The sequence below is a fragment of the Macaca mulatta genome, chromosome 16 (assembly GCF_049350105.2).
Source record: "Macaca mulatta isolate MMU2019108-1 chromosome 16, T2T-MMU8v2.0, whole genome shotgun sequence".
NCBI lineage: Eukaryota > Metazoa > Chordata > Mammalia > Primates > Cercopithecidae > Macaca > Macaca mulatta.
The window spans coordinates 18955622-18980432 of record NC_133421.1 but is presented as its reverse complement, the minus strand read 5'-3'; the positions used below and the strand labels follow the sequence as shown (position 1 = coordinate 18980432).

The window sequence follows — 24811 nt, the reverse complement described above, 5'->3', positions numbered from 1 at the left end:
GCTTCCACTTGTCTCAGGCTCCCACCAGCTCCAGGGAGTGTGCAGTCCCAGCTGTGCCTCCCTGCTGTAGTGGGAGTGATGGCAGCAGCTGCTCCAGACAGCCCACTGCTGCCATCGCTATGACTGATAAAAACTGCTGGTACTATCAGGATGCAACATAGGCCAGCAACTTCCCAGAGCAGAGATGTGGGAGTCAAACATGCCACCATGTAAGGAGCAGCATTTTTCAGAGCTGGACACTGGGTCATAGTGAAGCTTTCTACCTTCTTGGCATTGCATGAGTCCACACAGTGGCGAAGAGGGCCAGCAATACCTGAATCAGATAAGCAGCACTTTCTGGGCTGCCATACTGAAGGTCATGTCCATTGATGGCTAACACACAAATCATTCTCCTCCAGCTGACCATGTCAATCAGCCACACCACCATCTAGCACGTTGAAGGTAAACACCCCAGGCTCATCCACCTTGCACACCAATTTCATTCCAAGCTGTTCCTTGGGGCTACTTTTGTTGCAAATCACATGACAGCTGTCATCCTGGGGTCTGTAGGCACCCAGCGTCTGTCCACTGTTCCTGCTGCAGAACTTCTGGTTGTGCAGCATGGTCAGTCGCAGCACCTGGTAGGGCTGCCGCAGGAGATGCGGGGCATAGTTGTGGGAGACATTGCTAATGTCCATCCTGTGGACGTTTAGGATGATGTCTCCTGGCAGTAGTTGGCCATCTCTGGCATTTACCCCATCATGATAAATGTGTTGGATGATACGGACCAGGGAGGTTTCACCGCCTCCCATCAGCAAAATGGAGAGGCTTTCATTGGGATCCACTTGACTGATCTTGATGCTGGTAATTTCACCATCTGGGATCAGGTGGTACAACCTTGGAAAGACGTCAGGGGTGGTGACGTTTTCAGAATTTTCCTTGCCCTGGTTAGCTCAGTTGGCAACTGCACTCCCAATCTTTGTCCTTTGAAGAACACTCAAAGCTCGATTATTTTTTAAAAAGATCTGTTTCTAATTGTCCTGTGACGACCGATGCTGCTGGACAGCTTTCCTATGTGGTTGTACCAGTTGCTGGATTGCTCAAAGGGCTGTGCCGTAGTTTGGTTACTCTGGCCAGAGTCCCCTGGGCTGATTGCTGGCTGACTGTGCTCTGCCAGGCACATAGGCAGGGCTGTCTAAGCCAAGCTTGTCTGTCATTAAGGTGGTGGTGGCAGCTGCAGAAACCTCTGGGGAGGGTGCCGTGGCTGTGAGGTTCACACAGCCGTCTGATCAGCCATCTTGTGAGCACCTCTTCCTGTCTTTTTTCAGGCCATAGTGGGAGGCCCTTTTATGGTGAGTAGAAGTTCCTGACGATGTACAGCATTGGGAGACACAGAGAGAGGAGTGATAATTTTCAACAGGGAGTCAGAGTGGCTTCAAGGGTAGAGAGAAGAGGAAATATTTGTGAAATTAGAGACAAAGAACGGACATCATGTGGCCAGGGACCAGCTGAGCCACAGAGGGAGGACTGGCATGCCCAGCGTGGTGGCCCTCCAGCCCCCTCTAAGGTCACAAGGCAGGCATAGAGGAGGGTGAGGTTGAGAGGCACATGGCAGGTCCTGCTCCGGATGCAGGGAGTCTGAGAACCCAGGGTGTGGCCAGGAGGGATGTCTAGTGGAAGCTGGGTGGCCAGGGCTGACCTTCAGAAAAGAGGGTCCCATGATGGGGAGGCATTGATACAGCCATGACCAAAGCTTGGGGAGTGAGTAAGATCTCCTGTGTCTATGGGAAGTAAGAAGGGGAGGGCCCACACTGAGGAGCTGACAATGGATATGAGGCCTTGATGTGCCCTGGCAGAAATGCACCCAGGAGGGGGTGAGGCCGCAGGAGCAGAGAGGAGGGTCTCACTACCCAGAGAGGCCAATGTCATATGCTGCCCATCGGTGAGGGAAGTGGCCGACCACATGTGTGTGTGATCCACTTACTATGTGGCGGGCGGGGTCCTGGAGAGGCCCATGGTGATGGCAGAGAGCAGACACTGGGGTCCAGGGAACAGAGAACAGGACGGCTGCTCATCAGTTAAAACCCTTCCACATGGGCTGGGCGTGGTGGCTCACGCCTGTAATCCCAGCACTTTGGGAGGCCGAGGTGGGTGGATCACAAGGTCAGATCGAGACCATCCTGGCTAACATGGAGAAACCCTGTCTCTACTAAAAATACAAAAAATTAGCTGGGCATGGTGGTGGGCGCCTGTAGTCCCAGCTACTCAGGAGGCTGAGGCAGGAGAATGGCATGAACCTGGGAGGCGGAGCTTGCAGTGAGCCGAGATCGTGCCACTGCACTGCAGCCTGGGCAACAGAGCAAGATTCCGTCTAAAAGAAAAAAAAAGAAAGAAAGTAAACAAACAAACAAACAGACAAAAACCCTTCCACATGAACTGGTACAACCATGTAGGAAAACTGTCTAGCAACATAGATCATCACAGAATGAACATCTACCCCAGGTCTCCGGCGTTCCAGGGCAGGCAGACACCCAACAGACATGCAAGAAGGGACAGGATGCAAGAAGGGCCAGAGCAGCTCCACTCATGAGAGCCCCATCCGGACAACAACCCAAATGAGTCCCTCTATTCATCCCATCATGGAGGAACAAATAGAGGGTCTGTGGTCCAGCGGACAGCGGCACACTGCTCAGTGACCCTCCACAGAGAGAACCAAAGAGAGACCCGAAGGGCACACACCAAAACAGCCCACCTCAGGCAAAACCACCATATGGGAGCAGATCAGAGTAGTGACCTTGAGAGGAGGCCCAAGGAGCCCTGGGGGCCTAGCTGTGATGATTCTTGACCCAGGTGCAGGAGGCACAGGTGTATCCAGTGTGAGCACATCCTGTGTTCCATGATCTCCGGAAGAAAAAAGAAATAAAAGATTAAAGAAAAGCTTGAAAAAAGACTGTACTGTCCTCTGTATGCATGTTTCACTTTAATAAAAACTTACTTTAAAAATATAGCCCACTTCTGGGGCCAAGTGCAGTGGTGCACACCTGTAATCCCAGCACTCTGGGCAGCTGAGGTGGGAAGATTGCTTGAGTCTGGGAGGTAGAGGCTGCAGTGAGCCATGATTGTGCCACTACACTTCAGCCTGGACAATGGAGTGAGACCCTGTCTCTTAAAGAAAGAAAAGCCAACTTCACAAGCGCCCAGTGGCCTCTAAGATAAGCTCCACAACCTGGGCAGCCCCTTCCTGCTCTGCCCCCACCTCCCACCCCAGCCCTCCTCTACACCTTCATTCCTTCTGCCTGGGATACCTCCCTCAGCCTAGGCTGTGTTGGCCTGACAGGCTCCTACACATCCCCCAGGGCCCTCCCAAGCCTAACCCGAGCAGAGGGAGGCCCAGGCCTCAGTGTCAGCTGACTCCAAGGAATCGTGAGGGCAAAGATAGATCCCTCCTGCTTCTCTACACACCCTGCCTCCTCTCCACCCTAGCCCCAAAAGGGGAGGCGCCTGCGTCTGTGCTCACCCATGGAGGTTTGTCATGCTTTGGCCACACGTCAGGCTGAAAAATGTGGAAAGAGCAGGGGCCTGGGAATTTCTGAAGACGGCGATCTCTAGGGAGCAGGGCTGCGGCTTGGCTCATGGCTCCAGGTCCTCCACGTCTCAATGTCAATGTCACTTCCTCTGGGAGCCCCGCTGGCCATCACCAGACCAGGCTGTTGACTCCACAGGAACCAACAGGGATTTGGAAACTGGGGTCAGGCCCTGCCTCTCCACTGTCTGCTCCCATCAAGCCTCAGGAAGTTCTGTCACCTTTCTGAGCTATTTTCACATCCAATAAATGTGCCTTCCTATAGGGTTGTTGTGGGAATTAAAGAAGTTCAATCACTGAAATCCCGTCTTCAACACAGATCCGGGATCTGAGCACCTCTGCCCTTCTCCTCTGATCCAAGCCACCTTCCCACTCCGTGGACCATCAGGGGTCTCCCTGCTTCCACCTTGCACACAGCAGCTGGAAGGATCAGATCATGTCCCTCCTCGGCTCAGAGCCCACCAGTGACTTCCTGTGTCCTCTGGAGCAAAGCCCAGGTCCTCAGCGTCTCCCAAAGGCCCTACCCAGATGGTGTCCTGTTGCCTCTCATCTCCTCCCACTATGCCTCTCTCCCTCCACAGTAGCCACACCCAGCCCCTTGCTATTCATGGAATGTGCCTGGCACACCATTGCCTCGGGACTTTGCACATGCTCATCCCTCTGCCTGGAACTCTGTTCCCCCAGATGTCTGGGGGGCTCCACTCTCTCCACATCTTTGCTCAAATGTCACCTTCATGAGCTTTTCCATGACCACCTACTCAAAGTGCAGCCACCATTGCCCAGAACTTGTGGTTCCCCTTACCCGGTTTTGATTTCCTCTGTGACTCTTACTGCCATCTGCTGCCATGGATTTCATTTAATCAGTTGTTTATCATCTGCTCCTTTCCACTAGAACAACAGCTTCTCGTGGTGAGGATTTGGACTTTTTTCCACTGGCACATCCCCAGCACACAGAACAGAGCTTGGCATACAGTAGGTGCTTGATGAGGGCCCTGGCTGGGTGTATTCCAATGGCTGAGGGCCTGTGCCATGCCAGTTACTAAGGATCTGAAAATCACTTCTAGTTGGGAACCTCTATTTGGACCGAGGCAGCCTTAGGTTTGCAGAGCTGAGAAGAGTCAGTGCATTTGGGGATCAGAGACGGAGAGGGGTCCCTTGGCTCTAAAACAGTGGTCCCCAACCTTTTTGGCATCAAAAACTGATTTCATGGAAGACAATTTTTCCACAGACAGGGGGTGGGAGGGGGATGGTTTGGGGATGAAATTCTCCCACCTCAGATCATCAAGCATTAGATTCTCATACAGAGTGTGCAACCCACAACAGGGTTCACGGTCCTAAGAGAATCTAGTGCCATGCTGACCTGACAGGAGGCGGAGCTCAGGCGGAAATGCTCACCTGCCAGCTGCTCACCTCCTGCTGTGCAGCCCGGTTCCCAACAGGTCATGGGGGTTGCCTGACCTAAAATACCTTATGTATTTGCCACATGGCTTCAAATCCCACTGCTCTCACTCTTTGGAGTTTAATTTATTCCTCATGGTTCTCTTTTCTTTTTTTTTCTTTTTTTTTTGAGACCAAGTCTCACTGTCACCCAGGTTGGAGTGCAGTGGCCCAATCTCGGCTCACTGCGACCTCTGCCTCCTGGGTTCGAGTGGTTTTCCTGCCTCAGTCTTTCTAGTGGCTGGGATTACAGACACGTGCCACCACACCCAGCTAATTTTTTTTTTTTTTTTTTTTGTATTTTCAGTAGAGGCGGGATTTCACCATGTTTGGCAGGCTGGTCTCGAACTCCTGACCTCAGGTGATCCACCCACCTCAACCTCCTGGCCGCTTCTCTTTTCAAATGAAAATATTACGACACTGCTGGCATCTGGCAGCTTAACCGGGTGATTCTGCTGATCTGGCCTGGGCTTGGCTAGGCAGTTGTGGCCTCCAACAGGCTCACTCACATGTCTGCCATTGGCTGAGGTCAGTAGCCCCTGGCTCCTCTAGGAGCCTGGTCCTCCAGCAGGCTAGGCTGGGCATATCCTCATGCCAATCACAGGGGCCAGGGGTGCGGGAAGGGTGGGGAGAGACAGAGAGGGAAGCTGAAAAACCTCTTGAGGACTAGGCTTGGAATTAACAAACCATCACTTCTGGCACCTTCTATGGGCCATAGATAAGGCCTGAGTCAGATGGTAGGGAAATATGCTGTACCTTTTGGTGGGAGGAATTGCAAAGTCACACTTACCATGAGTGGTTCAAGGCCAGAGATAAGCAGGTCTCCCACACACATGTTTGTGTCTTCCCACAATGTCAGGCCTTTTTTTTTTTGATGCTACTTCGATCACAAAAGCCACCAGCTCCATGGAGTTCCCAAGAAGGAGGAGACAATTTTTAGGACTTGGCATTCACACAGGCTCAAGCCACTCCACAGATCAGTCAGTATTGCAAACCATACATAGCCTACTTATCAATATATAAACATTATAGATTGAAAATTACACATCAAACAAAGTAACATGGCATGAGAAAAGGGATAAGAAAAAGAGTTAACAAGCCAGTACAGGGAGAGCGATGTGAACAAAAAGAGTATTCTGGCCTGGCTTGGGCAGCTCAGCAGCGTCACAGTTTTGCAAGGAAGAGTCTTTGATGTGGGCAGAGTCTTCAGTGGCAGATGCCAGGCGCTTATCAAGGCAGCTGTTATGAGTGGTAGAAGTCCGGCTCTTTTTATGACTACAGAGTCCTCTGGTGAGGACTGACAGTGGCAGGGTATGTTTGGTTATGTCCTTATCTGGCTGGTTGCAGTCTTTATTGATCAGGCAAAACATCTGTTCCCTGTTGGCAAACGGCCTTATGAAATGTAAAATTCGAACTTCTTCTAAGATGGAATTACTTAGGTCAAGGCTGCTCCATATGACATTCAAAGGAAATGGATACAGGTTGGGGGTGGAAAATTGGGGCCATTTTGGGGTATGAATCTTTAACACTGCCTCCAGTGTTTCTTTTAAATTGAGGGTGAGTAAGACAGCAGTGGACTCAGAATCCATCTCTGGGTCCATTTCCCATCTTTTGGAGCTTTGAGCTGCCATGTCAGAAGTCCAGTTACTGGGCTGAGAAGGCTACGTGGAGAGGCCCAGAGGAGCCCAGTCTTCCAGCCACCACCCAAGCCACCCGATACCCTCTAGACCCATGCCAGTGGCTAGGTAAGTACCCCTGAATGAGCCCCAACCACAGCTATGTGGAACCAAAAGATCTCCTGATGGAGGCCCACCTACCCAAATTCATGTCTAATCAAATGGTGCTGTTTCAAGCCACGGTATTTTGGGATACAATAAATAACTGGAGCTGTATATTGAGCCAGGCTTGTCTAACTCCAAGATCTGCCACCATGAAAGCACCTGCCTCCTAGAAGATGAGAGGCTTGGTTTGACAACAAGGGAGATAGCCCAAAAAGAAGTTTCGCACAGCCTCATCTTTTGAAAATGAGAAAAGAAAGTCACTCCGCGAGCTCATGGCAATGCTGGAACCTCTATGGCCTGCCTGTCTTGGGCTGGCCCAGCGCTCCCTGACCCTCTGGGCATGCACACTTGAGCCTTCCTACATCTGGGGAGTAGGCACGATGCATCCGAGAGCGTCATGCCACCCCACTCAAGGCCCTCTTCCTTTCCCCCATGGGCTTTCTCAGCAACTTAGAGCAGCCTGCAGAACCCATTGCAGTAAAGGTCCATGGGTTTCCTGCCTATCAAAAAATACAGCTTTCTGGCCAAGGCTTATTATGCGATCTTCCCAGGAGACGTCATTAGTAGCGTGAATGGTTCTTGCCTTGCCGGAAGTGAAGGTGAGGCAGTGACAGGGTCATGTCCAGAGTGAGTAATTGTTGGCTTTTTGTCCTTGTTCCTTCACGTCCAAATTACATCTATAGTTTGTAATGCTTTTGGTTTACAGTAAAAGAAAATGCAAACGCAGAACACAATAGGAAGGGTGCCATGACTCAGATTGCCGTGCCCCTTCCTGTCTGCTCAGCAGCCTGGATGCTGTGGAGGCTTTGTGCAGAGCCCAGAGCTTTTGTCTGAGCCATGCGGTGGCAGAACCACACTGTGACTTCGTGTGGTTTGTGCTCCCTGTGTTTGCCAAGCACTTGTGTGTTCCCTCTCTCCACCACCTCACAGTGACTCAGCACTGTCCTTATTTTAACTATAGCTGTTTTCAAACCAGTGACACCTGCAAAGCCATAGTGGACAAGCTTTCCCACTCCTGTCTCCCCACAGAGCCACAGCCAATCCAGCAGGCCTACCTGCAATGAGTCCAAATTGCGGGTGTGTTCAGTCTGTTCTGCAAGGTATTTTTTAAAAGGGGGGGTCAAATTACCAATCAGAATTTCACCTAAAAACAGTGGCAGGCGCTGATGTTTACCAAGCCAGAGTCTGTTTTCCCTGCTTCTTTAATTGCAAATCCTGATTTTTAGACAGGGCAGCAATGTGCCCAACTAAAAGACTACATTCCCCAGCCTCCCTTGTGGCAAGGCGAGACCATGTGACTCAGTTTTGGCCAATGAGACGAAAGAAGAAGCTGGCGCAAGGGTTGTGGGGGTGGCTTTCATTCTTCCCTCCTTTCTTCTTCCTGCTGCCTGGATAAAAACAAGTGGCCATTTTGAACTCTGAATTGGCCTTGACAATGGAAGCCCCTGGCTGAGAATCGCACAGGAGAAAGAGAGAAGAACCCTAAGTCCCTGTAGACTCTAGGAAACCCCAAAACCAACCCTGAACTACCTACCTCCTGACTTCTCCATAAGTAAAAATGCACTGCTTTCTTACTTAAGCCACTGTAATGGTGGAGTTACTGTTATATGTAGCTAACCTAATCCTGAAACACTACTTCTCTCGAAAACTCAAAATATCTAGTGATCTGAGCATATGCTCTTTTCTTCTTTATAACAGCTTTGTTGACATATAATTCACAGACCATACAATTCATTGATTTAAAGTGTGCCATTGGCCAGGTGCAGTGGCTCAAACCTGTGATCCCAGCACTTTGGGAGCTGAGGCACAAGGAACACTTGAGTCCAGGAGTTCAAGACCAGTCTGTACAACATAAAGAGACCCCATCTTTACAAATAACTTAAAAATTATCTGAGCGTAGTGGTGCACACCTGTGATCCCAGCTGCTTGGGAGGCTGAAGTGGAAGGATCACCTGAGCCTAAGAGGTTGAGGCTGCAGTGAGCCATGATCATGCTACTGCACTCCAGCCTGGGTGACGGAGGGAGACCCTGTCACAAAATAATAATAATAATAAATGAAACAAAAATAAGGTGTACCATTCAATGGTTTCTAGTATATTCACTCCTACTCCCACTATATACGGCACCACTGTCTACTTTCAGAATATTTTCCTCAACTCCAGAAAGAAACACTACACCCATGAACTGTCACTCACCAATCCCCCCTAACCACACTCTCACTCGCCCCTGGCAAGCACTAGTCTACTTTCTGTCTCTATGAATTTGTCTATTCTGGACATTTCATATAAATGGAATCACGCAACATGTGACCTTTTGTGCCTGGCTTCTTTCACTTAGCTTCATATTTTCAAGTTTCATCCATGTTGTGCCATGTTTCATGATCCAAGAAGTCTTAAGACTGGGAACCACCCCTACCACAGAATGCTTTAATGCTGTCTCATTTTGATCCACAGAAGAAAACAGTGAAATGGAGAAAATAGGTGCCATCTTCTCCACTTTACAAAGGAAAAACAGGCTCTGCTCAATTGAATAATTTGTCTAAAGTATCCAGTGCACCCTCCCTGCAACAGCCTCCCACCATTCTGCCTCTGGAATGTCTGTTGCACAAAATAATTGGAGATTCACATTTTGTCAAAATCCTCAAGGTCTAGAAAGTTCTAGATCAACAATAAAGTGGCAGATGGGGAGACTTGATCCTTTCCTACGGCCTATCCCCTCCACAGTCTGCAGGGCCTGGAGACAGAAGAGCGGGGTGGGGGGAAGCAGAGCCCAACACACAGATCCCGTGAGGATGCCTGGGCTCTGGTTCACACTGGGCTGTTTGGAGGCTGAGCCAAAAATCTGAGCCAAAATCTCTGTCTTGCTTTGTAGTGCATGGGGGGAAAATGAAAATTTTGGTCCCATCTGAAGTTTGCAAATCAGCGTGCATTGTTTCAGGGCATTCAGTTTCATTGAAACCTCTGGAACACGGCAGCTGCCAATCCCACAGCCCCAGGGAGAGCTGTATCTCGAGGTGGAATCATCTTTCTCTGGCAGAGGTGCAGCCTTCTCTGAGTTTTTATAATTTCTGGCTTTTCCAGGCAGATAAACACCGTACACTGAGTCAGAGCCAGGGAACGGTTGCCTGTTTCTAAGGCTATGGGTGAGCCTGGGAGGGTGGAGATGAGCAGGGACGAAAAGTTGAGGCGGTCCCGCTACTGGGGTGTTCCCAGGACAAGCCGATGGATGGGCATGTTCATCCTTCCCTACGACAGGCACAGAAAATGTGAGCAGAGTGCCTACCGGCTTTCCTCTGGAGGTGGCAGGGGTGAAAAGCCCTGCCCAGATTTCTCTGACAAGTCACTGTGGGGATGAGGGTGGGGGCAATGCTTTGGGTTATTGATTCACATTGACACTGTAATCCATAATTGTGCCCATCCTGTTGTCACAAGCATGGGGTAAACCCAAAGTAGGAGGGAGGGAAATAGAAACCATTTAGAGCCTATTCTGTGAGGAGTCACCTGATCAACCTGGCTGGGGTAGGAAGGAGAGACAGGAAACATAATTAGAACTTGGTCCTCAGGGATTTCGCAGTGCTGGTCCTTGGGAACCACGAGGAGTTGCCCCTTACAGGGAAATCAAAGGAGGCTTCCTGGAGGAGGTGCCATCAGGACCAGGTGTGGAAGTGTGGGCAGAAAATTTCCTTGGGGCATTTCCAGACAGAAGGAAGAGCTTAAACAAAGAAGAGTGGCTGACTTCTATGTGAGAAAGGACAGTGGGAGAGGAATCGGGAAGAAATAACTTCGCAGGAAATCTGAGTGGTGAGTGATAAATATACATATTAATCAGGAAAATGCAAATGAACACCAGGGTGAGCTATCTTCTTACACCCAGTAAATTGGCAAAAGGTAAGAAATCTGACATTATCGTGGTTTGGCGAAAACTCCAAACAGCTCACCCACAGTTGGTGGATGTGTCAATTGTTATAAGCACTTTGGGGAACAATGGAGTATTGTCTTGCCAAGTTGAATGTTGCATTCCATTTCATTCCCAGGTGTACACATGCTTTGGGCAATGCATACAAGAATGTTCTTAGCAATTCTCAGCAGCACCATCCGTAACTGGAAAGACCAGAAATCACCCAAATGTTTACCGGCAGGTGAAGGGGTACATAAAGCCAGACTTAGTCACACAGTGGAGTGCTATACAGCAGTGAAAAATGAACCAAGTACTGCTCTCCCCAGACAGTTGCTGGGTTGACTTGTGCTGGCACAGACTATGTTGTGGATTCAACCCTAAATCAGTCATGGCCAGCGGGATAGAATGTTCTAATTGCTTGAGCCAGACAGGGCTCTCTCTTGAGGCTCCACTGAAACCCAAAATGCTGGGCTGGGGTAAGGGAGGAGTGGATCCCCAAAGAGAATGGGGGTACAGTAGAGGACAATGTTGGTGTCTTTCCCAGACTTCCTCACATCGCTTTTTAACATGTCCTTGTGTCCAGCTACTATGCACTTTAATGCCTCGCTCCTGAGCCCCTGGTCGCCTCAGAGGAGACCCTCCCACAGAGCCTACGTTCCTGTTCTGTACCCCCTGGGGCCGCCTGTGTCAGCCTGAGCTGTGAGGAAGCGGCCCGTTCCACTTCCTTGCCTCCACACAGGACAGCTGAGGTGCAATTCACACCTGAGAGCTGCCCTCAGGTTCAGGCCTGAGCTAGGACTTTCCCTAAAATCTCAACCAGGGCTTCTTCCCGCTACTGGTTCTGCTTCCTTCATTCCCTAACGAGGTTTCTCCTCTAGGAGAATTTGAACATTTGACTCTGTGTCTGTTTGCGGGGGAATCAAACCGAAGACAGGTACTATTTTACTAAAAGAGAAGTGAATGGAGACTGAGCCACCAACATGACAGATGGCAAGAGGAACAGTGGGGAGAACTGGAGTTTACAAACTTGGATAAATCTCCAAACCTCTCTGGACCTCAGCTTCCTCATTCAAAAACAAAAGATGTGATGAGGCGGTTCACAGAAGAGAAGACTATGAATGGCCATGAAACACTGGGACACGCAGACAACATCATGAATCATTGAAGAAATTTAAAACAGGCCAGGCGCGGTGGCTCATGCCTGTAATCCCAGCAGTTTGAGAGGCCAAGGCAGGAAGATCGCTTAAGTCCAGGAGTTCGAGACCAGCCTAGGCAACATGGTAAAACCCTGTCTCTACAAAAAAATACAAAAATTAGCTAGGCAGGGTGGTGTGCGCCTGTGGTCACAGCTACTGAGGAGGCTGAGGTGGGAGAATCACCTGAGCCCAGGAGGTTGAGGCTGCAGTAAGCCAAGCTGTGGTTGAGCCACTGTACTCCAACCTGGGTGATGGAGTGAAGCCCTGTCTCAGGAAAGAAAAAAAAACAAAACATTTTTCTTCTGTCACAGGTCAGGGAGCAGAGAGAATGTCATCCCCAACATTGACTGGGTGTGGAGAGAGGACCCTCTCCTCCTTTATGGGATGGGAGTATAAACTGGTACAATCTCTTTGGGGAGCAGTTTGCCAGTACCTATAAAAATGTTAAATGGGAAAACCCTTTGACTCAGCAATTCCACTTGTATGAATTTATCCTGCAGCAAAACTCAAGAATTCAAAGAAGTATGTACGAATATGTTAATTACAGCACTGTTTGTGATAGCAACAACTTGGAAACAACCTAAATATGTTTCAGCTGGGAACTGGTTAAAAATGACAGAAAGGTCCTGTGGTGGAATGCTACACAGTCATGAAGAGGAGTGTGGTCAGGCTCTGGAACAGGTGAAGAAACGCTCATGAGATATTACTAAGTGATAAAAGCAAATTACAAAGCAGAATGGAGAGTGAAATATCCTTTTGCAAAAAGTGTTTCTGAACATATATATTACAAATTTGCAAATGTGTAGAAGAACAGTCTGGAAGAACATATACCAAACCAAACTGTTTTACCTGTAGTTACTCTTGGGAGTATGGTTGAAATTTTTTTTCTTTTTTTTTTTTTTCTTGGAGACGGAGTCTCACTCTGTCACCCAGGCTGGAGTGCCGTGGCATGATCTCAGCTCACTGCAAGCTCTGCCTCCCAGGTTCGAGTGATTCTCCTGCCTCAGCCTCCTGAGTAGCTGGGACTACAGGCATGTGCCACCACTCCCGGCTAATTTTTTTTTTTTTTTTTTTTTTTTTTTGTATTTTTAGTAGGGATGGGCTTTCACCATGTTGGCCAGGCTGGTCTCGAACTCCCGACCTCAAGGTGATCCACCTGCCTCAGCCTCCCAAAGTGCTGGGATTATAGGCATGAGCCACCATGCCCGGCCAAAATTTTCTAAAACGGTTTTTGGATTCTCTTGTGTTTGAGTGTTCTTAAGAACAGGTATCACCTCTTTCTCTTTTTTTATTTAAAATTTGTAAATACTAGTGATTTAGTGCCCACTTATCAGGCCTTGGTAAGTGTCTGCTACAGGTTATGCTGTCCAGCCCTCACCAAAGCCCTGTTGAAGCAGTCATTGCTACGAGCCCGTTTTACAAATGAGGAAGCTGAGATCTGGATAGTTAAATACGTTGGAAGTTGCAGAGCCAAGATCCAGCTCAGGCAGCCTGATGCCAGGTCTGGACTCTTACCCGGATGCCACCTTACCTCACAAGAGTAAAATGAGGGGTTACCCAACTTTGTTTTTTAGCACCAGAATTCCTTTCTGCAAATAAAATCCCAAACAGAAGCCCTATTCGTGAAAAGGGGTTGCTCTGGTAGAAGGGAAGCTGAGGAGTGGTCACTTTCCCTTCACAGTGCTCCCCCTCCGCCCGCCCAAGGACCCGGGGGTTCCTAGGACCCTGGTTTGAAAACCGCTCAGCTAGATGTCCTTGAAGGCTCCTCCTGTATTTTTGACATGCCAGGTTTCTAAGCACTTCCATTCAAAGGGGCTGAAAGGGGAGAAAATGAAAATACGTCATGGGGCTGTTGAGACCCAAGTGAAGGAAGCATCGTCATGCTGAATAAAGCCGTTTTAAGTTGCAGCGCGCGCGCACACACACACACACACACACACACACACACACACACACACTTTATTTTGTCTCTCCCTATTAGAACTGGCAGCAATTTCTGCCTGTTTTGTTCATGGCTGTGCCTCCAATTAGAATAGTTCTTGGCCGAGCGCGGTGGCTCAAGCCTGTAATCCCAGCACTTTGGGAGGCCGAAACGGGTGGATCACGAGGTCAGGAGATGGAGACCATCCTGGCTAACACGGTGAAACCCCGTCTCTACTAAAAAAAGATACAGCTAGCCGGGCGAGGTGGCGGGCGCCTGTAGTCCCAGCTACTCTGAGGCTGAGGCAGGAGAATGGCGTAAACCCGGGAGGCGGAGCTTGCAGTGAGCTGAGATCCAGCCACTGCACTCCAGCCTGGGCCACAGAGTGAAACTCCGTCTCAAAAAAAAAAAGAGAATAGTTCTTGACACATAGTAAGTGCTTCAATACCTGTCGAATGAATGAATGGTGAATTAATGATTGAACAAACTAAAAGAAGTTTGACTAATGTCCTTCAGGCACAAGAAGTGGTCCTTAGCCACACTGGCATGGAGACCAGAGAGGAAGGGAGGAGTGAAGAGAGTTCCGAAGTCGCTTCAGTTTCCATGTGGCTGGGAGCTCCTGCCAGCAGGCTCACCTCTGAGCCCACACCACCAATGTCTGGCAACCTCCATCCATGGGCTGCAGCCCTGGCCGCCTCTCAGTTCCTACCTGTTAGTGATGTGCACTCATGAGTGATGTTGCTATGTGGTTTTCAGCCAGGCTTTCCTGGAGGTGACATCTCAGGCTAAGAGGACAGCAGCCTGTCCCCAATATTTGAGGGGAAGCCCAGCAGTCAGCTCAGGGGCCTCAGAAGCATGCCTTGGAGATAGCCACAGACCCATGAGGTGGGTGACAGGTGCCATTGCACTGGGACCAGCCAGGCAAGCAGCTGGAGCTATGATGAGTCGGGAGGAAGAGCAGGCATGACCGGGGAGGAGGCTGTATGGAGGAGGTAGGTCTGCACATCGGAGGAGGGAGCAAAGAGGTAGTGGCCACCGGGAGGGAGGCAGAGTACCCTGGAGGAAGAAGGAGGAGTTGGCTGACCTGTAATCCCAGCATTTTAGGAGGCCAAGGCAGGCGGATCACGAGGTCAAGAGATTGAGATCATCCCAACACGGTGAAACCCCGTCTCTACTAAAAAATACAAAAAATTAGCTGGGGTGGTGGCATGTGCCTGTGGTCCCAGCTACTCGGGAGGCTGAAGCAGGAGAATCACTTGAATCCGGGAGGCAGAGGTTGTAGTGAGCCGAGATCACGCCACTGCACTCCAGCCTGGCGATGGAGCGAGACTCCATCTCAAAAAAGAAAAAAAGGAGGAGGAGTCAGGGCAAGAGTGCCTGCACCTTCCTGAGAAGCATCCGAGCCCAGGGCTGGCGCAGGGAAGGTACCAGATGAGCCTGGAGCATCAAGTGGTGCCAGAAAGTCAGGACGTGCTCAAAAAAGAGGGGACCGTGGAGAGGATGTGGGAGCCAGCCGGAAGTAACTCCCAGGAATCAAAACTGGAACAGTCGAGCAACACATCCAGGTACATTACACTATTATCAAATAAAATATGTACATTATGCATCATCAAATAAAATAAATATCCATGAATCCATACCGATATAAATAAATGATTGCATAAGTAAATGGGGAAGAAGGGACCATTTTTCCTTGGAGAGGAGTTCCCCTTAATGAATGTGGAAGGAACCAGGGTAACAGCAAATCACCATCTGAACACCACAGAAACAATCGCTGCAGGCAAGACCCACCGATGGGTGCTCAGACTCGTAGGAGAAAGTTTAAGGAGAAACAAGAGTTGCACAGTTGCAAAGTATTTTCCCCAATATCTATCAGTTACAAAGGGAAAAATAATAACTTTATAATGGAGAAAGCTGGCAAACACCAGTGTAACCAATAGATCAAGGTCAATGTTACCAGTAATAAGCCACACTGACATCATGTACTTCCTCATATGATGCACTGAGAATGACACATTGTCACTTCTGGGGTAGTTTTTCCAATAATGCATAACCTCAATCTAATTATGAGAAAATATCAGACCCAAATTGAGCAACATATTGCACAATACCTGACCAGGACTGTTCACAGATATCAAGGTCATGAAAGACAAAGAAAGACCAAGAAACTGATGACTAAAGGCAATGTGATACCTGGAAATGAAAAAGAACATTGATCAGGGATCAGCAAATGACAGTCTATGGGCCAACTCTGGCCCTCTGCCAGCTCTTGTAAATAAAGTTTTATTGGAATGCAGCCATGCTCATTTGTCTGTATGTCCTTCCTTCCTTCCTCTTTTTCTTTCTTTCTTTCTTTCCTTCCTTCCTTCTTTCTTTCTCTCTTTTCTTTCTTTCTCTTTCTTTTCTTTCTTTCATCTTTCTCTTTTTTCTTTTCTCTTTCTTTCTTTCCTTCTTTCTTCTTTCTTTCTCGTTCTTTCTTTCTTCTTTCCTTCCTTCTTCCTCTCCTTCCTTCCTTCCCTCCCTCCCTCCCTCCTTTCTTTCCTTCCTTCCTTCCTTCCTTCCTTCCTTCCTTCCTTCCTTCCTTCCTTCCTTCCTTCTTTCTGACAGAGTCTCACTCTGTCACCCAGGCTGGAGTGCAGTGGTACAACCACAGCTCACTATAGCCTTGACCTCCCTGGCTCGTGATCCTACTGCCTCAGCATCCCAAGTAGGTAGGACCACAGGCACACAACTCGTGATCCTACTGCCTCAGCATCCCAAGTAGGTAGGACCACAGACACACACCACCACACCCGGCTGATTTTTTTAAATTTTGTTTTTAGTAGAGACAAGGTCGTACTATGTTATCCAGGCTGGTATTTACGTATTTTCAGTGGTTGCTTTTGTGTAGCCATATGGCTTGCAAAGCTGAAAATATTTACTATCTGGCCTTTACAGAAAGAGTTTTCTGACTCTTGTATTAGTGAAAAGCAGGTGGCAACCTAATAAAGTCTACAGTTTAGTGAATGGTATTTTAACAACTTTAACTTACTAGTTTTGAGGATTGTCCCATGGTTCTGTAAGATGTAAACACTAAGTAAACTGAGTGAAAGGTACATGGAAACTCTCTGTACTATCTTTGCAACTCTTTAGTAAATCCGAAATTATTTCAAAACACAAAACTTTCTTCAGTGAAACAAAAAAATGCCCAGGATGTTTGGGCAGGAGAGATGTGTGAGCAGAGGGGGCCAGGCTCAAAGTGGGCCAAGGGAGCCTGCTGGGTGCTGGAAGAGGGGGTCATCTGACTCAGGATGCTTGGATTACAAGAAACAGAAATCCACTCCAGACAACTCAGGGGCTCAAGGGGAAGTGCTTGGAAGCTGAGGGTGCAGGCGTAGTCGTACCTCACTGGAGCCTGGAGCCACAAACCTGAAACCAGGACGACAGTTGCTTTGTGCGTATGCGTGTTTCTCCTGGGGTGTCTCTTTGCATTTCTTTGCGTCTGCCTCTGTGTCTCCCTATTTCTCTGTGTGTCTCTTTGCTCTCTCTCCTGCCTTTGTTGATCTTTGTGTGTGTCCCTGTCTTTGTGTCTCTCTGGTCTCTCCTTGTCTCTCTCTCTGGTCTCTTTCTATCTCTGTGTCTCTCTCTGATCTCTGGTGTGCCCCTGTCTCTCTCCTTTTCTTTCCCAGTCTGTCTTCCGCCATGTTTCGCTGTGTGTCCGTCTCTCCCCGGCCCTCTCTATTCCTTTCCCTATCTCCGCATATGTCTTACGTCTCTTCTCCTCCCTGTGTGGCCCCTCCCAGTCTGTTTCTTCCTGTGCACACCGTGGCCCACAGCACCATGGGTGACATTGTGGGTCACGTTAGCTCTTGGGGGCCTTGGTCATGAAGCACACACCCCCATTTACAGAAGAAGAAACTGAGGCTCACTTAGCCCCTTGCTTGTGGTGCAACCTACGGGAGGAAGAAAGGAAATGTTCTGATTCCTCCGTGAGCCAGACGCGGTGCTTGGAACCTAACAGATATTTGCAGGACCCCATGGACTGGATCACACAGGTCAAGTCTCAGCGAGCTAAAGTGACATTGCCCAAAATCATGCAAGAAGAAAGGGGTGGAGCTGATTCCCCATGTCCTTCATGATTTTTTCGACAATGTCCAGAGGACAATTTTCTTGTACTTTCTTCTACACACAAGACCCTCCCAATTGCTAGAAAAATAGAAGAGCTACTGTTAAACAGGTTATTTCCCTAAGTGCCCAGAGATCTGGGCAGGGGACAGGAGACAGGGGGGTACATCCCTCTCTCAACTTGGGGATTTTCCACAAGGACCTGTGGCCAAGCTATTTCAGGAAAGGATTTCTTTTTTTTTTTTTTTTTTTTTTTTGAGACGGAGTCTCGCTCTGCCGCCCAGGCTGGGGTGCAGTGGCCGGATCTCAGCTCACTGCAAGCTCCGCCTCCCAGGTTTACGCCATTCTCCTGCCTCAGCCTCCCAAGTAGCTGGGACTACAGGCGCCCGCCACCTCACCCGGCTACTTTTTTGTATTTTTCAGTAGAGACAGGGTTTCACCGTGTTAGCCAGGATGGTCTCGATCTCCTGACCTCGTGATCCGCCCGTCTCGGCCTCCCAAAGTGCTGGGATTACAGGCTTGAGCCACCGCGCCCGGCCTGGAAAGGCTTTCTTTATCGGGCACCAGAGAGGTGAACACGTCTCTGTTTATTTTGCTCCTTCTCTCTTCTTCTCCAAAATGTGTTTGGCAACAGCGTGTGAGCCGTGTAATCCTCCCTCCATCCCAGCCTCGGCACAGCGTGTCCCCGCGGATGCCAAAGGTCACCAGACGCATGCAGGATGGATTGAGCTCTGAGCCAGGCTGGACAGTAAACCTCCAGTGACAGCATCAGGGGTGACATGACAGGTAGGTACCCATCAGACAGCAGCAGGCTCGGAAGGGGCCCAGGAAATCCACCTTTGCTGGGGCTCAGCTGTACTCTGTGGGGTTACAGTTGGCCTGTGAAGGAGGCGAGGGCCCCACACGCCCCATCTTTGCTCCCACTTTCTCTTTATGCTGAGATTCCATGGGAGATTCTATTTGAAGAGACAGCTCTGGGGGAAAGGATGCAAGCAACTCAGTTTCCATCCAAGCGCTTCACTTGATGAGGAAGCAGCCCAGGGAGGGGATGGCTTGCCCAGAAGATGGGCCTGGAGATGGGATGCCTGGGCTGTACATGCTCTCCCACCTGTACGCTTGGACACACATGGGGGCGGCCCTCCATGCGCACCTCATTCCCGTTTGACTTGGCCCAGCTGACGTTGGTTCAGGGCAATTTGCCCTCTGCAGAGTGTCTCCCATGGAGACACCAAACTAGGTCAGGGGGCGGGTTAAATGGAACTGGCTCTGTCTGACGGAGCCCAACAGTGACTCTTGGGGCCACTCTGAAGTAGACCAGCACCTCCTCCAGTGCCTTGTCTTGTCTTTCCAGAATCCAGATCTCCTGGGTCCTGATTTGCTTCCTCACATGCACATACAGGATAAGACAGTGCCCTATTGGGGCTTAATTTTCCACCACCTCTGAGTCAGTGACTTGGACAGAATCCCTACAATGCTTCCCATTCCCTGGATGCTGCTAACTGAGTCCCAAAGCCGCTTTGTGTCCAGAGTCTCATGGATCCTGAAAAAAAAAAGAGGCAGCGGAAGCAAGAGGTTGATCCCTTATTGAACCTACATCCCAGACACTCACCCAGCACCCATTGTCTCCATGTTATCCTTGCAACAGCCCCATGAGGGGCTCTGTCTGGACCATTTTCTAGCTGGGAAACTGAGGCTTAAAGAGCCTAGGCTGCTTGTGGATGCTCAGAACAGAGCCCTGTGATGCCAACACCATCTCACTACCGGGCTTAGTCCATTTTCTGTTGCTTGCAACAGAATACCTAAAACTGGGTAATTTATACAAAATGAAATTTACTTCTTACAACTCTGGAGACTGAGAAATCCCAGGTCAGGGGGTGCATCTGGTGAGCGCCTTCTTGCTGGTGGGGACTCTCTGCAGAGTCCCTAGGCTGCACAGGGCATCGCATGGTGAGGGGACTGAGCGTGCCCATCCCCCAGCTCAGGTCTCTCTTCCTCTCCTTATTAAGCTGCCAGCTCTTGCCCTGTGATAACCCATTAATTCATTAATTGTTGAATTGGATTGATGATGAATTGATGAATGGATTAATACATTCAAGAGGGCAGTCACCTCTTAAAAACTCCACCTTTCAGTACTGCTGCATTGGGGATGGCGCACGAACTTTGGGGGGACATATTTAAACTATGGCACTGCCCAGGTCCCTGGACTCACAGTCGGTGACTCTGCCTTCACTGCGTTTAACTCTGGACTTCCCCAGGGGCAGCTTGGGCAACAACCAGAAGGTGCTGGGATTAGGAGATTGAGATGCAGGCCCCAGCCTGGCTTTGAAGCTTCCCATCTTCCAGGCCCTGGACAAGTTCTGCAGCCTCTCAGACCTTCAGTTTCTTCATCTAGAAAACGGGAATGACAGTGCTCACTTCTCAGGTTGTTGGGAAAGTAAGCCCACATACATAAGGTACCAGACAGATCGGCCCTGGCCCCAGTGTCATTGTCTAGGTTAGTCATTGGTCACTGTCCTCAAAGACTGTGCGTGATGAGAGGCAGGCCCAGCGCTGCCCAGCCGAACCTGGCAGTAGGGCCGGAGGTAGCTGCTCTCCTTAGGCAGTTACCCACCCAGGCACTATTTGGAGTAGCATCCATTGTTGCGGCAGGAAGCAGCCTGCCTGCCACAGTAACCGCAGGGAGTTCAGTGAAGGATGCCTTGGTGTGCACCATCAAAGGAAACCAGCAAGACTCAGCCTGGCAGGGAGAGGGCTGGAGAAACACTCCCACCTCAGTGCATCCTGCCTTCCCTCCTCCCATCGGCAGCTAGAGGGCTGAGGGTCTGTTCAAGCCAGTCTTGGCACAGGGACTGGGACAGAGCCTGCATCTGGGGGTGCACCCAGTGAGGAGGGCACAGAGGCCCAGTGTGTGAGACAGCCTTCCTTCACCCCCTCCTGGCTCTGCGGTCCTCAACTTCCCTGCTACGCTGGAGCAGGTGGTGTGCCCAGCTGTCAACACGGTGGGCTTGTTTTTCTCCGCTGCCGCCCGCCTCCTTCCCCTAGGCCCCCATTTCCAGTCTGCAATGTTAATTGAAGGCGGCAGATGCCAAATTGCCCTCAGAGCAGAGCACAGAGGGAGAGGAGGAAGTGTGTCTGGGCCCCACGGCGGGTGGATCAGGCGCACAGGCAGAGCGGTGGTGGGGGGGGTGCTTCCTGCCCACCACCACCCACAGCAGCTGCAAACATCCTCCAGACCTCTCGCTGTTTCCCCGTGAATACACCTGAGGTCGAGTGTGAACATAAGGAAGTTGATTTTTCCCGGTTATATTTTTTAAACCTATGTTTGGATGGCCCGGCTTTCTATTCTGGGCACTTGGGCCTTATTTTCCAGCTGCTTCTGAAAAGTAATCAAAGGCAGGCCACCAGACCAGCCAGACACCTGCCCTCCACACCTGCCTGCAGACCCAGGCTCCTCCGTATATTTTCTCCCTCGCCCTCCTGCTGGGTGGGAATCAGTGGCTCCATTTCGCTGGTGAGGAGTTGGAGGTTTGGGAAACCGCAGGATCTGTCCATGCAGCCGGCAGATGGAAGAGCTGGGATTTCATCCTGGACCTGGCCGGACCCAAGTGCTTGCTCTTTGACCCTCAAAACCCGCCAACCCTCGGCCCTCCTCCCTCTGTCCAGACTTCCTTCAGGAGCCTGCAGCAGAGGGGGAGGGGGCATCTGCAGATATGTTCATACTTAGGGATTTATCGCCCGAGCCCCTAACCTGAGCCACATGGCCCTTCTTCCAGGACCCCAGGCCTCCCCACAACCCATCAGGGAGAAGTGGGCTCAGACTGTTCTCCATCGGGCCAGCTGGTGACTGTTCTAAACACCAGCCTTGTGTTCCCCAGTCTGCAAGCAGCTCTGCAAACTTTTGTGGCCATTGGTCATCTGCTTTCTTGATCTTTTCTTTTTTCTTTTCTTTTCTTTTTTTTTTTTTTTTTTGAGACAGAGTCTCGCTCTGTCACCCAGGCTGGAGTGCAGTGGTGCAGTCTCAGCTCACTGCAAGCTCCACCTCCTGGGCTCACGCCACTCTCCTGTCTCAGCTAGGACTACAGGCACCCGCCACTACGCCCGGCTAATTTTTTACATTTTTAGTAGAGACGGGGTTTCGCCATGTTAGCCAGGATGGTCTCAATCTCCTGACGTGGTGATCCACCTGTCTCGGCCTCTCAAAGTGCTGGGATTACAGGCATGAGCCACCACGCCCGGCCTCTTTTCTTTTTTTAAGAGATGGGGGTCTTTCTCTGTTACCCAGGCTGGAGTGCAGTGGCACAGTCACAGCCCACTGCAGCCTCAGCCTCCCAGGCTCAAGTAATCCTTTTGTCTCAGCCTCAGCCTCCCAGTAGCTGGGACTACAGGTGCATGACAGCACACCCAGCTAATTTTTCAAAATTTTTTTTTGGAGACGGAATCTTGCTGTGTTACCGAGGCTTATCTTGAACTCCTGGGCTCTAGCAATTCTCCCACCTCCGCCTCCCAAAGTGTTGGGATTTCAGGCATGAGATTTTTAAAAATTGAGGTAAAATCCACACAGTATAAAATTAACAGTTTTAGAGTGAACAATTTCATGGCATTCCGTACATTCACAGTGCTGTGCAGTCATCACCTCTATCTAGCTCCCGAGCACTTCATCCCCCGACAGGAACTGCATTCCCATGAGCTGTCGCTCCCCACTCCTCCCTTCCTCTGGCCCCTGGCACCCAGCAGTCTGCTTCCTGTCTCTGTTGGTTTACCTATTCTGGATATTTCATATAAATGGAATCGTACGTGATTTCTTATGACTGCCATCCTCCCTCTGCATGGTGTTTTCAAGGTCCACTTCTCTTGTACCTTTTTGTGGCTGAATAATATCCCATCGTACTGGTATATTGTACATCCACGAGGACCTACAGGGCATCTGACACCTTATATATGTAGGCTTGGTTTTCCCAACCACCTGAGAAGTGGGCACTGTCACTTCTATTTTTTAGTTGAAGAAACTGAGGGTCCAAGAGGCTGCAGAACTTGTCCAGGGTCTGGAAGGTAAGAAGCTTCCGGCCGGGCGCAGTGGCTCACACCTGTAATCCCAGCACTTTGGGAGGCCGAGGTTGGCGGATCACGAGGTCAGGAGATCGAGATGATCCTGGTTAACACAGTGAAACCCCGTCTCTACTAAAAAAGTACAAAAAATTAGCCAGGCGTGGTGGTGGGCACCTGTAGTCCCAGCTACTCGGGAGGCTGAAGCAGGAGAATAGTGTGAACCTGGGAGGCACAGCTTGCAGTGAGCCGAGATCGCGCCACTGCACTCCAGCCTGGGCGACAGAGCGAGACTGTCTCAAAAAAAAAAAAAAAGAAGTTTCCAAGCTTGGATCCATATCTGCAGTTGTCATCACTCATGGATGCGCCATTGGGCTGCTTTCACCTTTTGGCTGTTATGAATAGTGCTGCTGTAAACACTTGTGTACAAGTTTTTGTTCGAATATTTGTTTTCAATTCTTTTGTGCAGATACCTCAGAGTGGAATTGCTGGACCGTGTGGTGGCTCTAGGTTTAACTTGTGAAGAACATTTTTTAAAGTGTTCCGTGTAGGTGAATATTTTCTCTTTAGTTGGAGGGCAGGGCTGTCTTGTTCTTTGGCCCTCTCTACCGTGGCCAGTCCTGGCTCAGCAAGCAGACAAGAGGCCCCCTGAGCTGTGGTGGCACCACAGGAGTGAGTGTGTGGACCCCACTCCACCCCAAGTGCTGGGATGTTGATTCATGGTCTTGCCAGGCACTCACGTGACTGCTGGTGGGGACCCAGCCTACATATCCTCTGGGCCTCTCTTGGATGCCTCTCCACCTCTTGCTACCCTCGGTTTCCCTCAATTCCCACATTCACACTGGAGCTGACCTCGGTCTGATGTGTCTCCACAAGTCCCACCTCCCCCACGGATGCCCTGTACAGCGGTACAGGCTGTGCACTGCCCAAGGGCATCCTGCCAAGGGCGCAGCGCTCAATGACATTCAGTCCATGCTCCGCTAGCCAAGCCCTGCACCCTTGGGACTGCATCCACCGTTAGAGGGCGCTTTCTTCCTTCACACAACGCACCACGTGGACTAATGGCAGCCCCCAAGCCCTCAGCGGACCGGCACTGACAGGATGTGCCCCTCGCTCACTCCCCTGAAAGGGGCAACTCTGCCCACTTTAGGTTCACTGATGACCTTCCTTCTCCCTGGGGACGTTCATACCTTCGACCTAGGCTCCAGATATTTTCCATGCCACCCGAGGGGGTGCCCTGGTGGCCCACTGTAAAGGACTTTCTGTCCCTTACCCCAGGCTCGCTCCTGGGAGTTCCAGCCCCGGATGTTCAGGACATGCATGTGTGCCCTCTCACTGGACAGAGGTTCTTGTGTAAACACTGCCATCGGGACCCCAGACACACACTCTCTGTGCACAGACATGCACTCACATAGGTGTGTGGGTCAGACGTAACACACAGGGATCTGGCCTTCCCTTGCATTGAAACCGAGTTGGCAGGTTGGGAGGGTATGTGGTTAAATCCGAGCAAGAGACACAGACCCCACGAGCATAATCACATGCCTAAACCAGGCCAGGAGACTGGGGCACACGATGTGGGTTTGTCTGCCATGTGGGCACTGCACTCTGGGAAGCCCGAGCCCCTTGGAGCCCCCGCTGGTGGGACAGGCTGGAGCTAGGAGTTTAGCAACTCCGGTTCCTGGAGGGTAGAGAAACATAAGGGCAAGTCAGGAGACAAGGGGAGGCCAGGAAAACTGGAGGGCCAAGAGGCCCCTGGAAGCCCCTCTAAGCCCAATTTCCCAGTGTTGACAAAGAAAACAAAATCAAGCTTTCAAAGAATTAAAGTTCATTTCATTCAGGAGTCTGAGGACTCCAGATCACGTCTGCTGTC

General features: G+C 50.3%; 1 pseudogene; it reads right to left on the bottom strand.

The window, feature by feature from the left end:
- Positions 1–126: 126 nt before the first annotated feature.
- LOC144335205 (E3 ubiquitin-protein ligase LNX pseudogene) lies at positions 127–24308 on the bottom strand (annotated as a pseudogene).
- Positions 24309–24811: the final 503 nt, after the last annotated feature.